A 14,553-nucleotide genomic window follows, 5' to 3' on the forward strand; every position below is an offset into this window, starting at 1 on the left:
AACATATTTCTTATAGACCTCCATGAAGCTCTGAAGGGATCAAAAGGTAGTAGAGGGACTGCAAGAATTGATAGATAATTGTACTTGCAAGAGTAAGCCATTGCCTGAATTGTGCACAGTGCATAAGGTGGGAAAAGGTAAGAAAAGGACTGCTCACAAAATGAGATTGACTACCTAGATTGGAGAATTTGAAATGGACCAAGTGATCCTTGATTTGGGATCTAATGCAAATGTTTTTCTAAAGCAAACCTAGGAAAGAATGGGAAGACGAGCACTATAGTGGTCCCTAATGTAGTTGCGAATGGTGAATCAACAAAACATTATTCCTATGGGGCACCTACATGGAGTAAGTGTTGATATTGAAGGGGCGCATGCAATAGACACTTTTGAAGTAATTGAAATAGTAAACGACAACAATCCATATCTGGTGCTTCTTGGAATTGATAGGGTATTTGATATGAATCCAATCACCAGCCTCAAGAAGTGTAGCATGAAATTTGAAAAGAAGGAACTAAAGGTTATTATTCCATTAGATCTGACCGAGGGTGCAAGATATACAAAACCATTCTAAGATTATTATGAGGAGGAAGATATTGAGAAAATCTATAAGCTTACTATGTGGGATGAGGATTGGATCAACTGTATGGAGGATGGGCGAATTACTTGGGAGAAGGACAACTCTTGCAACTCAGATTCAAACAAGAAGCTTCAACACTGGCATAACATATTGCATGAGGTATCATCATTTCAAAGAAATAGGATTACTAAGTCATTCTGATGTATATCTACTAAGGTACATAACGTACCGTATTATGATGGTTTAGAATATGCCAATTTATTTCTGGATAAATTTGTAAGAGATGTATGGGAGGAACATCGACTCTATGCATTAGACTTTGCATTGAGATACCAAATGGTGGGTAACACATAAGAAAAACTTCATAGAGTGTAGGGAATGTCGACGGATGATGAAGTTGTGGCTTGTGTATGATAATACCCACGTTGCAGAAAAATGTACAAGAAAAGATTATCCGCAAGAGAATCTAGCTCGATGGATGAAAGCATGGGGAGAGGAACCACAACCATAGTGGGTTAACATATTATGTAACACTTTGGATACTATCCCGATGAAATTGTATCTAGAGACCAAGCTGCGACATGGAACTACAGAATGGGATGTTTTGAAGGAAATGTTTCTATTGAATTTTAGTTTTGAGGATGGATTTGAGTGTATTGATGAAGCATTATAGGAGTTCAAAGTTGCAATATTCAGAATTCCTATAGAGCTTATCAAAACCTATCACATGGGTACAACCATACTGGAGTACGCAGTTGCACCACACTCTGGAATGCTACAATGTGACCATAGAGGAAGGTGAGGACAATCCTAGTAACATCTGTATTCCTGAGTTAGAAGGACAACATGAAGTCACAAGACCTAAAGAAGAAGTCCCGGGCATGTCAAATCCCTTGAAGACTAAAAAGGTAAATACTAGGTCAGAAATGCAACCAAAGTTTGAAAACATAGGCGATTATTGGGACAAGGACACAGTGGAAAAATTTGCGAAGTTATTATGGGAGTACCAAGACTTGTTTCCCACCAAGTTCTCTAATCTGAAGGGGATAGTAGATGAAATGCATGTCATCAAGATCACTCTAAAGCTAGATGTGAAGCTAGTGAGGTAGCGCCCATATAGGTTGAATTCTAAGTACAAGGAAAAAGTGCACAAATAATTGGATAAGATGCTTGCAGTCAGGATTATTGAGGTTGTCGAGGAATCAAACTGGGTTATTCCAATGGTGGTTCAAGAAAAGAAGACAAAGAGTGAAATTCAGATTATGTAGATTTAAGAAAGTTGAATGATGCTTACATCCATGATCCATTTCCTATGGCATTCACAGACGAAGTACTGGACAATGTTGGAGGTCAAGAAGCCTATTCATTTACTGATGGGTTTTGAGGGTATCATCAGATAAAAATTGTGCCTGAGGATTGGAGTCAGACTACCTTCACTACTGAATGGGGCTTTTTTCAGTGTATATTTATTCCTTTTGGACTTAAGAATTCCCTAGAAATATTTTCTATGGTGGTAATCACATTTTTCAAAGAATTTATTCATAAGTTTTTTGAAGTTTATTTTGATGATTGGCCAATGTTTGGGTTAGCAAAGAAGCATGTTTCCAGTCTTCACCTAATGCTAGATACTTGTAAAAAGTATCATATTTCCCTTAATCTGAAGAAGTTCATATTATGTGTACCATATGGGATACTTTTGGGCCATGTTTTCTGTAACTAGGGGTTGATAATAGACTATCGAAAGATTGCAGTTATTATCAATTTGGAGCCTTTGAGAAATCTGTAACAACTACACGTGATGTTGGGCCATAAAAGATATTATAGGAAGTTCAACAAAGCATATGCACATATCATTTTCCCATGGAAAGATTACTGAACAAGGATGCGATGTTTTGGTGAGACGATGATTTCCAGAAGATTTTGGATGTCTTGAAGGAAAACATTGTCCTAACACCTATTTTAGTGTTCCCCAAATGGAAGATAGAATTCCACGTGCATTTAGATGCATCCTGCATAGCATTAGGAGTCATGTTAACCCAACCAGGTGATGGTGATATCGACCATCCGATAGCGTTTGTGAGAAGGAAGTCATCTAAGGAAGAAACTAATTATTCATGCATAGAGCGCGAAGGACTGGAAATGGAGTATGTGCTCTAGAATTTCAAGCACTATTTTTTAGGTGCACACTTCAAAATGTACACAAACCATTTTTATTTGAAGTACCTGGTCAACAAGCCTGTGTTGGGGGGGGGGGGGGGGGTAATTTGTAGATGGTTTCTTCTCTTTCAGGAATATGACTTTGAAGTAGTTGTGAAGCCAATGCAATTAAATGCTAGACAAGATCTCCTCTCCTGGATTGAGAGTGGTGACAAACCTACAGATCTAGATGAAGGATTGCCTAATGCGTAGATCTTTGTTGTGCGCATTGCAGACAAACATTTTTCTAATATAATATAGTTCTTTTCTACAAGTACAACTCCTAAAGGGTATATGAAACATCAAAAGAAATAATTGGTTGTCTGGGATGTAGATTTTTTTGTTATTGTAGGGAACTTATATAAAATGGTATTAGATACGATATTGCATGGATATCTCCCAAAGTATGAATGATAAAGTATCCTTGCATAAGAACATGGAGGAGTTTTTGGAGTAATTTATGCTAGAAGAGAAACTGCAGAGAATATCCTATGAGCAGGACTATGGTGGCCAATTGTGCATAAGGATTCCAAGGAGTAGTACAAGGCATGTGATGTCTACCAGAGAATGGGAAGCCCATCGTGAAGGGATGAATTTCCTTTGAACACACAAGTGTCATTATAAGAATTTGATAATGGGAAAGAGAATTCATGGGACCAATTTACTCACTAGGAAAGAAGTACGGAGCAATATATTGTCATTACAATGACCAAATAATTGACTATATGGGCTTAGGCACATCCCGTGAAGGATTGTAGTCTAGTGACAGCTGCAAAGTTAATTTTTGAATACTTTTTGTCTCACTTTGGCTTCACTGAGATTTTTATGAGTGACAGGGGTTTGCACTTCTTGAACGAAACAATTGTTGCCTTTGTTGAAGAGTTCCAGATGTATGATCAGAAAAGTACGTCATATCACCCTCAAGAGAATAGAATAATGGAAGCCTTTAATAAAATCCTGGAGAATGCCTTAATGAAGATTTGTAATGAAAAATAGAATGATTGGGATGTGATCATACTAGTTTTTCTATGGGTATATAGAACTACCTCTAAAAAAATTACTAGACAAATGCCATTTTGATTGGTTTATGGATAGGAAGTTGTGATGTCGACGGAGTACATCATGCCAAGTTTGCAGATTCCTACAGTTATAGATATGGCCAATTAGGATACCATGGAATAATGCCTCACACATATAGTTCAGTTGGAGGGAGATTGTTTCATGGTTGATTTCCATCAGCAGATGCAGAAGGATTGTGAAAAGGCATGACATGAGCGGCATATTAAACAACGCATATTTAAGAGTGGATATTTGGTATTGTTGTATGAAAGTAAATTCACGAGGTTTCTGAGGAAGTTCCAAATGCATTGGCTGGGGCCCTATATCATCAAAGAGATTACAAATGGAGGCATAGGTTAGCTCGTGAAGCTGAATAGGGAACTGTTTCTAGGAAATTTCAATGGGAGTTGGTTAAAGTTGTACAGGGGTGATCCTGCCCCTGCATAATGACTATATGAATGCAGGATAGTCTTAGTACTCCGAGTAGTTGCAAGGGTGTTCGGGACTATAAACTACACTGCTAGAGGGATGGTTGGGCTAAGTGAAGGGGCTACGTGATGAATTGAGGGAAGCTGTAGAGGAGAGTTGTGACAAAGGATCTATGGTAGAATGGTGGGTCTCGTACAACTTGGTCAAAAACTGACCATTGGAAGCATTGTAGATGATTGGATGGAATTTTTTTCGTTAAAAGGAGTGGGGAGGGAGAAATTAGGAAGAATATATTTGGAAATTTTCTGCCAAACACACATTACTGATAGGGGTTTGGAGGGAACAGATGGATTTGAATTCAAATTGTGCTATAAATAAAACATCCTACTCCACATTCAAACACTTTTCTTCCTGAGAAATTGCCTTCAGATTTTACGCTTTAGTCTGCACCAAGAGAATTGTTTTATGTCTGTAGAAGATTGGGAAATACTTTTAGAAAATATTTCATAGCTAGGATTCGAGAATCTAACTAATTGGAAGTGCGAAATATTCCTGGAGAGGATGACTACAACCTAACCTGAGCCAACCCAATCTGTGCCTACAACGTTTCCTACTTCAGAGCCTAGGTCACCGAGATCTAAGCCATCTGCCTCTACGATGGTAGAAAAGAAGTAGAAGAAGCATCAACAAGCGCCGGTATGAAAATTGCCACGAAAAAATCCAACAAATGTCAAACAAAAGAGGAAGATGGATAGGACCATGTAGCTGATGGAACCTTTAGATCTAGATGAGGAAGAACTAACCATGGGAATTTAGGAGATCGATGCAGATGATGTTGTGTCAATTACTTGGCTACCACCTTAGATACCGCCAAGGAAATTCATGGCCAATGTTCCTAGAGACCCGGATTTAATGAAATTCATGATTTCAACACCATTACTACCAGAAAATGTACCATTTGAGGGAAATATGCTGGCTCGAATACTATACTTTAAAATGGAGGACTAGGACCTGGGTGACCATGGGAAGTTCCTACAACTAGAGCCAAGAAAATCCCTAAAGAAGGTCTACTATGAAGAGTTGAATGTTACACAAATCAAAACAATGAAGTGGGTGACCAGCGTTGAGTGGAAGAGGCTACTCAATATGTTGTGGGTGTCACATTTCAGCTGCAACACAATTATCATTGTGTGTGTGGATCGATTATTGACATTGGTTCATGATGAGTATTTGGTTGGGAGGGCCCATCCCAGTCGTTGATATGTTGATTCGCTAGATAAAACTCTTGCCTTATCAAGGAATAGACCCTGTAGATGCTTTCGTAGGAAAATTGCAGGAGAAGAAGTTAGCAGATTAGATGAAGAATGACTTCGAGTTGGTGAAGAAGTCGTGTGGCTATGCTATCAGTTCCATATTAGATGGCACGATGTAGTTCACGACACAAATATTGGCTAGAAAAATCATGAGGAAATGCCGTGCTCATGAAGTGTCAGTGCCTATGGTATCTCTGGCTATGTAGTGCTCTAAGGGAGTCGAATATAATTGGGCTAAGTACTTGTATCATATAGTTTTTGGAAGATTATTGTGAGGCCCAAGACAACGGCAAAATATTCCATTATACTTGGTTATTTGTGTTGATTGCGCTGGTATCAAGGACGACACCAGAGGAAAGTTAGTTCCCATAGCATGATCCAGATCTATGCGATGCTATGGAATTTCCCTCACTGTGGGTGACGAAGGACCCTGACTGCATAATGGTGACAAAAATATTTTGGGTCCTATTTGAATCAGTGTTGAGGATGGTGATTAACCAATAGCCATGGTTATGACCCATATTGCATTCATAGTATGCAGATATTGTTGATTTCAAGGAAGATTTTCATAATTTGTTTATCTGCTCGAAGAAAGATGCCACGTGCACTTGGCACAAGCTTCCATACTTTGTCACCGAAGATGAAATTATGGGGTTAATTAGTAAATGACCAAATGATTGGCTCACCCCTTCTCATATGGGCGTAGGAACTAGTAAGGCTGCAAAAGGTGAAGTAAAGAAAACTGCAGTTGTGACAACAATGGTGAAAGATAAGAAGGAAGCGTAGAAGGATTCCATGAAGGAAAAATCCGCGACAAAAGAAAAGGTCACGCAATAGAAAGAGGCTTCTACAAAGTAGAGTGAAGCACCAAAAGAGAAGGCTTATGCCAAAGAGATAAAAGTTCCAAAGGTCAAAGTTGTAACCACATCGCAGGCCACTATTGACCTCGACGAATCTAGAATAGAGTGCAATAATGTAGCAGGAAAAAGAAAGGGTGAAGAGGAAGGGGACTCATGCTTGGAGTCCTGCTTCATTGTCAAAAAGAGGCAGAAGCAGATTTCCATGGGGCTGCGCAAGAAGCAAAAGACTAACAAGTTTGCAACCGCAACACCATTGATCCTCATAGACGAAGACCTAGATGTGATTGGTGATGTGGTCTATGATGCAACAAAGAATATTTGTATCCACATTCAGGACCAGTAACATCAAACATTGGACAGGTGCATTAGGGCCAGTGGGAATTATAGATCCAAAAAGGGATTATTCAAGCGAGCGTTGGATAGGCGAGCCTGAAGCAAGCGAGAGGGAAAGACTTAGCAACCGAGCTCACCACGAACCTTTGCACATTGAATTTATGAGAGGGACCGCTGCATGCTAAGATGTCATAGGATATGGCACACCTATTACATCTAAAGGATTTGAGTCTAAACCTTGCAGTGTTCCCTATTCAAACATTCCATGAGCTACATCATGGAGTATCCGATGAGCTCTGAGTTTAGGAACAATGCACATTACTGGTCATTAGAAAAGTAAAAACCAAAAATCAATAGATGTTCAAGGAAAAGGAAAAGGCCCTTAAAGAACATGAAGAAGTTATTGCCTAGTCAAGATCTAGAAGTAGCAATAGCACAGGCCTGCAGTGAGCTTCCTAAGCTCTAGATTCCAGCAGGAATGACCTCTACCAACAAGATACACAAGCTAGCTTCCTTGGTCAAATAATTGAAGGAGGAGATATGAAAATTTTGATTTGAGTTGCAACTATAGATATCTAAGCTCCAACTGAAGTTATAGCCAACAACTATTGCCGAAGTCAGAGAGAAACACAAGGGTTCTATTAAAGAAGAGACAGCTACACTAGAAGCTGTAATCAAGGACTGCACCCAATTGTTTGACAAAGCCATGGAACTTTGGACCTTGCTACATGAGGATCCAACTTTGCAGAAAATTGAAACAGATATCTTAGAAAAGCAGAGGTAGTTTGATGAGTTTAGATCTACAGTGCGGACCTTAGCACTAGTGCAAAGGTTCACGAGATTATAGGAGGGCAAGCTCATCCATAGTGAGATTGAAGGGATACATCGAAATGAGCCCATCATATCTTTAGGGATGTATCCCTAGGTTGATGAGGTCAGCTAGTTGACACAGATGGTGCAGAGCAAGATGAAGGCTATGTAGTCAACACAGAGAACCATGGGCTTTGTAGTGGAAGGTCCTACTCTAGAGAAATTGGTTGAATAGGTTTGTAAGGCCATTACGTAGAGAATGATAGATCTTGTAGAATTGAAGACAGAGTTCAACAGTCTATAGGAAAAGTTTGAGGTAACACTAGCAGGTTGACTCGGGACTAGTCACGACTTTGTGTTGGGGGCTTGTTGGGACAGGGTCGCCTGGGGTCAATTTTGTAAACAATTTTGTATTTATTGTAAAGTCTCCGCATTTAAAGGAAGGGAGTGAAAAGGTTGATAGAATTCAAAGGGGCTTTAGGAAGGTCAAATCCCCTTAGTTTGTTACAAGTTAAGTTGTTTTGTGACCCGCCCATGGTTCGCAAATAATGGTATTATAATAGAAGATGATATAAAAATGAGTCATAGAGAGTTAGGAAAGATATCTAAGTCTATGTGTGGGTAATTTATCTAAGTAAGAGAAGTTTGTTTCTTGTATTTAGGCGAAGGGGAAGGCTCTTGTAGATGAGTGCACTGAGACCTTGGTAAGTCCACAACTAAGTGCGCGGGGCCCTGTGGTTGTGTGCGCAGGGTACAAAGAGTCAGTAATAGAAGATCTGATCATAATAAAGGCTATTTTGGATCATTTTCTATTTATTTGGTTCGCAAAGGTCGACATAAGTTTCTAAAAGTAACATAAAAACAACACATAGTCCTTTGGATGCAGAAACCTAGTTCTATCATCCCCTAATTCTGCCTCAAGTGAGACTGCAACGTGCGCTACGTGGCTTGTTACTGAAAGGGCTGGTAGTGTAAGGTTTTGTTGGTTAGTGAAACTAACTATAAACCTAGGTCAAAGCCCCATCAAGCCAACACAAATATAGATATATAGAAATAATAAAAATAAGAATTCAACTTGAAGAACCAACATGAGATGAATCCTATTTATCAAGAAAATTCATCTCATGATTTTACATAATAGTTTGCACCAATTCTTCCTTAGAAGGTGGTCGATGATTAGCTTTTAGCCTACGCCAATTTACGAGAAAGGACATTTGATCGTTATCAATAGTATTGATTTTAACTTAGCCATTGTTAAAGACTTCAACTTCATAAGGTCCTAAACATCTTTTTGGAATTTTTCCTTTGAAGTGTTTAAATCTATTGTCATATAATAATGCTTAGTCTCATGGTCGCAAGGTCTTCATTTTTATATATTTATCATGCTAACAACCATTCGATCTCGTACTAGAAATCACCTTATCAAGAAAATCCTACCTGGTCTCACCAAGTTCATTCAGCTAAAGTACTCTCTGTTTCTGAGCTTCATTCATGTCCATCGCTAATTGACCAATTGGCCTAAAGATCTTTACCCAAAATTCGATTAGTAGCAATACTTTCTTCCCAAAAAAAAATTCATAGGGAGTATATCTAGTCACATTTCTCCAAGTTGTTCTATAGGCCCATAGTTCTCCTAAGAATCTATTAACCCAATCTCCATGATGCAGCTAAATTGTTTTAGTAAGAATAGATTCCAAGACCTTATTATTAGACTCTCCCTGACCATTATAATAGGGATGGTGTGGTGTAAAGTTACAATGCTTAATATGGTATTATTGAGTGATATATTTTACTAGCTTGGAAGTAAATTGGGTCATATGATTGGTGATAATTTATCTAGGTATGCCAAAACAGGTGAATATGTCTTTAAAAAGAAAATGAACAACATATTTTTCACTATGAGTATATAAGGTTTTGGCCTCTACCCATTTTTTCACATAATCGGTGAAGACTAGAATGCAATTCTTTCTACACATATGATAAATAGGTCCTATGAAATGAAATGCCCACTTTTTAAAAGGCTCAATTGATACTTGGGTCTGAATAGGCATCACATCAGCTGGGATTGGTTTTCCCATCCTCTGGCAAGCATCACATCTATAAACAAACATTTTAACATCTTTAGTAAGGGTTTACCAGTAATAGCTTGAATGCAACACTTTGTAAGTTTTTTTTATCAACAAAATGACCACTATATGGATCATTATGACAAGCTTTCAAAACAACATATATTTCATCTTACCACACACACCTTCTCACAATTATATCAAGTGCAGTGAGATTGATGAGTTGCATCAGAAGCAATCCATCATATCTTCATGGATGTAGCCTTGAGCTAATGAGGCCAGCCAGTTGACATAGAGAGTGTAGAGAAAGATCAAGGCTATGCAATCGATGCATAGAACCATGGGCCTTGCAGTTGAAGGCACTACTATAGATAAATTGGTTGAGGAGGTTTGTCAGGCCACTGTGTAGAGAACAATAGATATTCTAGCATTGAAGACAGAGCTTAGCGGTCTACAAGAAAATATTGAGATAACACTAGCAGATTGACTCGGGACTAGTCACGCCTTTGTGTTGGGGCCTTGTTGGGACAGGGTCCTCTGGGGTCAATTTTGTATTATTGTAAAGTCTCTGCATTTTAAGGAGTAGAGCACAAAGTTGAATAGGATTCAAAGGGGCTTTAGGAACGTCAAGGCCCCTTATTTTGTTAGAAGTTAAGTTGTTTTGTGACCCGCCCATGGTTCACAGACCATGGTATTGTAATAGACGATGATATAAAAAGGAGTCATAGAGAGTCAGGAAATATATTTAAGTCTATGTATGGGTAATTAATCTAAATAAGGGAAGTTTTTTTTATTTAGGAAAAGGGGAAGGCTCCTACAGATGAGTGTGCTGAGACCTTGGTAAGTTCATAACTAAGTGCGCAGGCCCTTGTAGCTATGTGCACAAGGTAGAAAGAGTCTGTAATAGAATATTTGAGCATAATAAAGGCTATTTTGGAGCATTTTCTATGTATTTGGTTTGAAAATGTTGCAATAAATTTATAAAAGTAACATAAACACATCACATAGTCCTTTGGATGCAGAAACCTAGTTCTAGCATCCCCCAATTCTACATCAGGTGAGATTGCAGTGTGTGCTATGTGGGTTGTTTCTGAAAGGGCCGGTAGTGTAAGGTTTTTTGGTTAGTGCAGTTAACTTTGAACCTAGGTCCAAGCCCCCTCAAGCGAACACATATATAGAAATATATAAATAATAAAAATAAGAATTCAACTTGAACAACCAACTGGAGATGAATCCTATTTATCAATCAATTTCATCTCAGGATTTTACATAATAGTTTGCATAAATTCTTACTCAGAAAGTGGTCGATGATAAGATTTTAGCATATGTCCATTTATGATAAAGGACATCTGATCATCATCAATAGTATTGATTTTAACTTAGTCATTGTTAAATACTTCAACTTCATAGGGTCCTAAAAATCTCCTTGGAATTTTTCCTTTGAAGTGTTTGAATTTACTGTCATATAATAATTCTTAGTCTCCTGGTTGAGAGGTCTTCATTTTTATATATTTATCATGCCGACAAGCCCTTTGATCTTGTACCAGAATGATATTATAGAGAAAATAAAGCTTAATCTCATCAAGTTCATTCAGCTGAAGTACTCTCTGTTTCTGAGCTTCATTCATATCCATCCCTAATTGAACAATTGTCCTAAAGGTTTTTACCCAAAATTCGATTGGTAGCAATACATGCTTCCCATAAAACAATTTGTAGGGAGTATATCCAGTCACATTTCTCCAAGTTATTCTATAGGCCCAGAGTTATCCTAACAATATATCAACCCAGTCTCCATGATGCAGCTGAATTGTTTTAGTAACAATATATTCCAAGACGTTATTGGTAGACTCTACCTGACCATTATACTAGGGATGGTGTGGTGCAAAGTTACAATGCTTAATCTGGTATTACTGAGTGATATATTTTACTATCTTGGAAGTAAAATGGGTCCTATGATTGGTGACAATTTATCTAGGTATGCCAAAACAAGTGAGTATATCTTCAAAAAGAAAATGAAAAACATATTTTCACTATCAATATATAAGGTTTTGGCCTCTACACATTTTGTCACATAATCAGTGCAGACTAGAATGTACCTATTCTTTCTACAAATATGATAAATAGGTTCTATGAAATGAAATGCCAAAGTTTTAAAGGGTTCAATCGATACTTGGGTCTGAAGAGGCATCACTTCAGTTGGGATTGGTTTTCCCATCCTCTACCAATCATCACAACTAGAAACAAACTTTTTAACATCTTTAGTAAGGGTTGCCCAGTAATAGCCTGAATGCAACACTTTGGAAGTTTTTATTTTATTAGAAAAATGACCACTGTATGGATCATTGTGACAAGCTCTCAAAATGTCATATATTTCATCTTACGACACACACTTTATCATAATTAGATCAAGTCTATTACTTTACAGATCACCTTCAATCTAGGAATCATTGACACTCAACTGAAAAATCTTGTGCTTCTCCTTGACAAATATGATTTTTGGCATTGTACCTGACATAAGGTAATTAGCCACGTCAACAAACCAAGTAGTGTAAGTGGAGATGGAAAGTAAATTATCATGATGAAAACCATATTGGACTCGAGCAATATCTAGTGGGTTATTCCTTCTAGAAAATAATTCTATATTCATGCTGTTGATCCAAGAGGCGATCCAGGTGGTTTCGATGCCGGTACTCAATCCAGGTGTTTATCCACTCGATGCCAAGAGTCAATGCTACTTGATGCTTATATTCAATTCAGGAATCATAGTCGCATAGTCGCTAGTCGTAGTAGCTGATGAGCCCCAAAAATGTACAATTATTTGGGCTCATTCAACCTCCTAATTTAACTTAGTCCACCATTCTCATTTGTTTATTGCATGTTTTTGATTATTTTTATGTTAATAGAGTGAATTTGGTTAGTCATTATGCCAACAAGTCTAATGGGTGCTTTGTGTAGCCTTTTTGGTCAACTTGGAGACAAAATGGAAGGTCTTAATGAGCACTTGGCAGCCAAATTCGTGGGAGAACAAGCTAGAGGATTTGTAGGAAGGTGTCCCCCTCATTTATGGGCCCTTACCTCGAATTCTCCACCATCAACTCGGAGTTCAAGGGCCACCGAATCAATCAGCACAAGGGTAGCCAAGCAAGTCAAGTAGGACTGCTGTTAACTACAAGTCTTGGGCAGCCAAGTCCCTAAATTTTAGGAGGACTGTTGGGTCCTCAAATTGTATAAATAAGAAGGCTTGGGGCCTCATTTTGGTTAGCCAGTTAGTCATTTTGTTTTAGCCATTAGTTAGCTAGTTTGTAGTTTGATTTTTATGCAATAGATTAGCTTTGCTTTCAGCTCATGTTCAAGTTCTTCTTGTGGACAATTTTGATGTAACTCTTCATTTCTTGATCAATAAAAATGAATCCAGCTTTGCACCAGCTCTAAATCTCTCTTGGGAGGCTGTAGCTCTTGGGGTTGGGCCCATCTCAAGCGCCCAATACCTCCCTTGTTTATCTTTATGTGTTTGCTGCATTCTGAGAATAAAATATGCCATTTAGATCTAGATCTTCTTTTGTTATTTAGTTTGTTTTCTATGTGTAAAATAGCTTTTCATGCTCAGATTTAGTTGACAGGTTGTTAATAGAAAAAGCTTCAAGAAAAGGGCCATCAAACATCTGTGGTTTCACCTCTCCCTTAGTGGGATCAGGAGCTGTCACTAGGATGACCTTGCTGCCCACAAAAACACTGATTTTGCTTTGCCATGCAATCACTAGTGTTTGACTTTCATGTGTAGAAGTTGGTTACAAGTTCAAACTTTCATTTGCTTATTTGCATGAGTTAAAATACATGGTTTCATTGCAGGTCACACTTCTGTTCATTCTCTTTACTAACAGCTAGAAAATTAGGTCAACGTAACTAGGTCTTTGAATTTATAAGTTTTGTTGGTTCAGATTGGAAAAATGACTTGCAAAGCACCTGTACCACTCCTTCATCTGCTTATTCTCCATCAGCACCATCCACTCCACCCTCTACTTAGAACCCTTGCTTCACGTTTGCCATTCGCTCCCAAAACCCTAATTTTTGTGCAACATTGTTTCACTCTCCCTTGAACAAATTGAACCATCCTCGCCATTCCTTAGCTCCATCCATCAGTTCCTAGGCCACTTCAGACCCCTATCCTACCTCCATATCCCCTCATGCATCTTCCCTCACTCACCCATGCTCCAAAATCCCATTTCGGAACATCCTGTAGAAATCTCTGAACATCCTGTAGAACCCCTGCAGACTTCCTGTAGAAGCTCATAAACACGATTTCGTGGCAGCCAAACTTTGTGAGACTCTCTGGAAGGGTGTTAGGGACCCCTTAGACCCTATCTGAACCTTCCCAACCTTTCCCAAGCATTTCTCCTCCTTGATCGACCTCTGCACAGTCAAAAATAGTTAAAAGCACATGCATGATAATTCTAATAACTTAATCAAAAATACAAAAAGATGTTTTCTCCAGATAGTGATAACTTAGACACATGCATTTTACCTTCCTAGAAGTAATGGCATCTCTTCTTGTAGTTTGCATTCTCATTTTTTGCATCAGTAGGACTAGCTGGTAGAATTAGGGTTTGCTAGGGTTTGCGTTTCTTTTTGGCTTTCAGTTTCTTTTCGCAAGTAGATTAGCTTCTTTCGGGTTAGCTTTCATCCATCAGTTAAAAAGCTTCTTCTAAGAGCTCATAGAAGTTGGCTTGAGCCCCTAGCGGACTTGTGCCAGCTGACCAAGTGAGAGCTGCAGCAAGAGCTAGTACTTGTGCATACAACACCGTCGCTTCCAAGTTTGTTACGAACTACCGGGTTGATAAAATTAAAGAAGGGAGTTCCAGGAGTTGTAGCATTATTGCTACAATACTGGGGCCCACCATCTTTTTGGCGCC

Source organism: Pinus tabuliformis, chromosome 3_2, assembly GCF_031772625.1.
Source record: "Pinus tabuliformis cultivar Carrire ecotype Pingquan chromosome 3_2, CPIR1, whole genome shotgun sequence".
NCBI lineage: Eukaryota > Viridiplantae > Streptophyta > Pinopsida > Pinales > Pinaceae > Pinus > Pinus tabuliformis.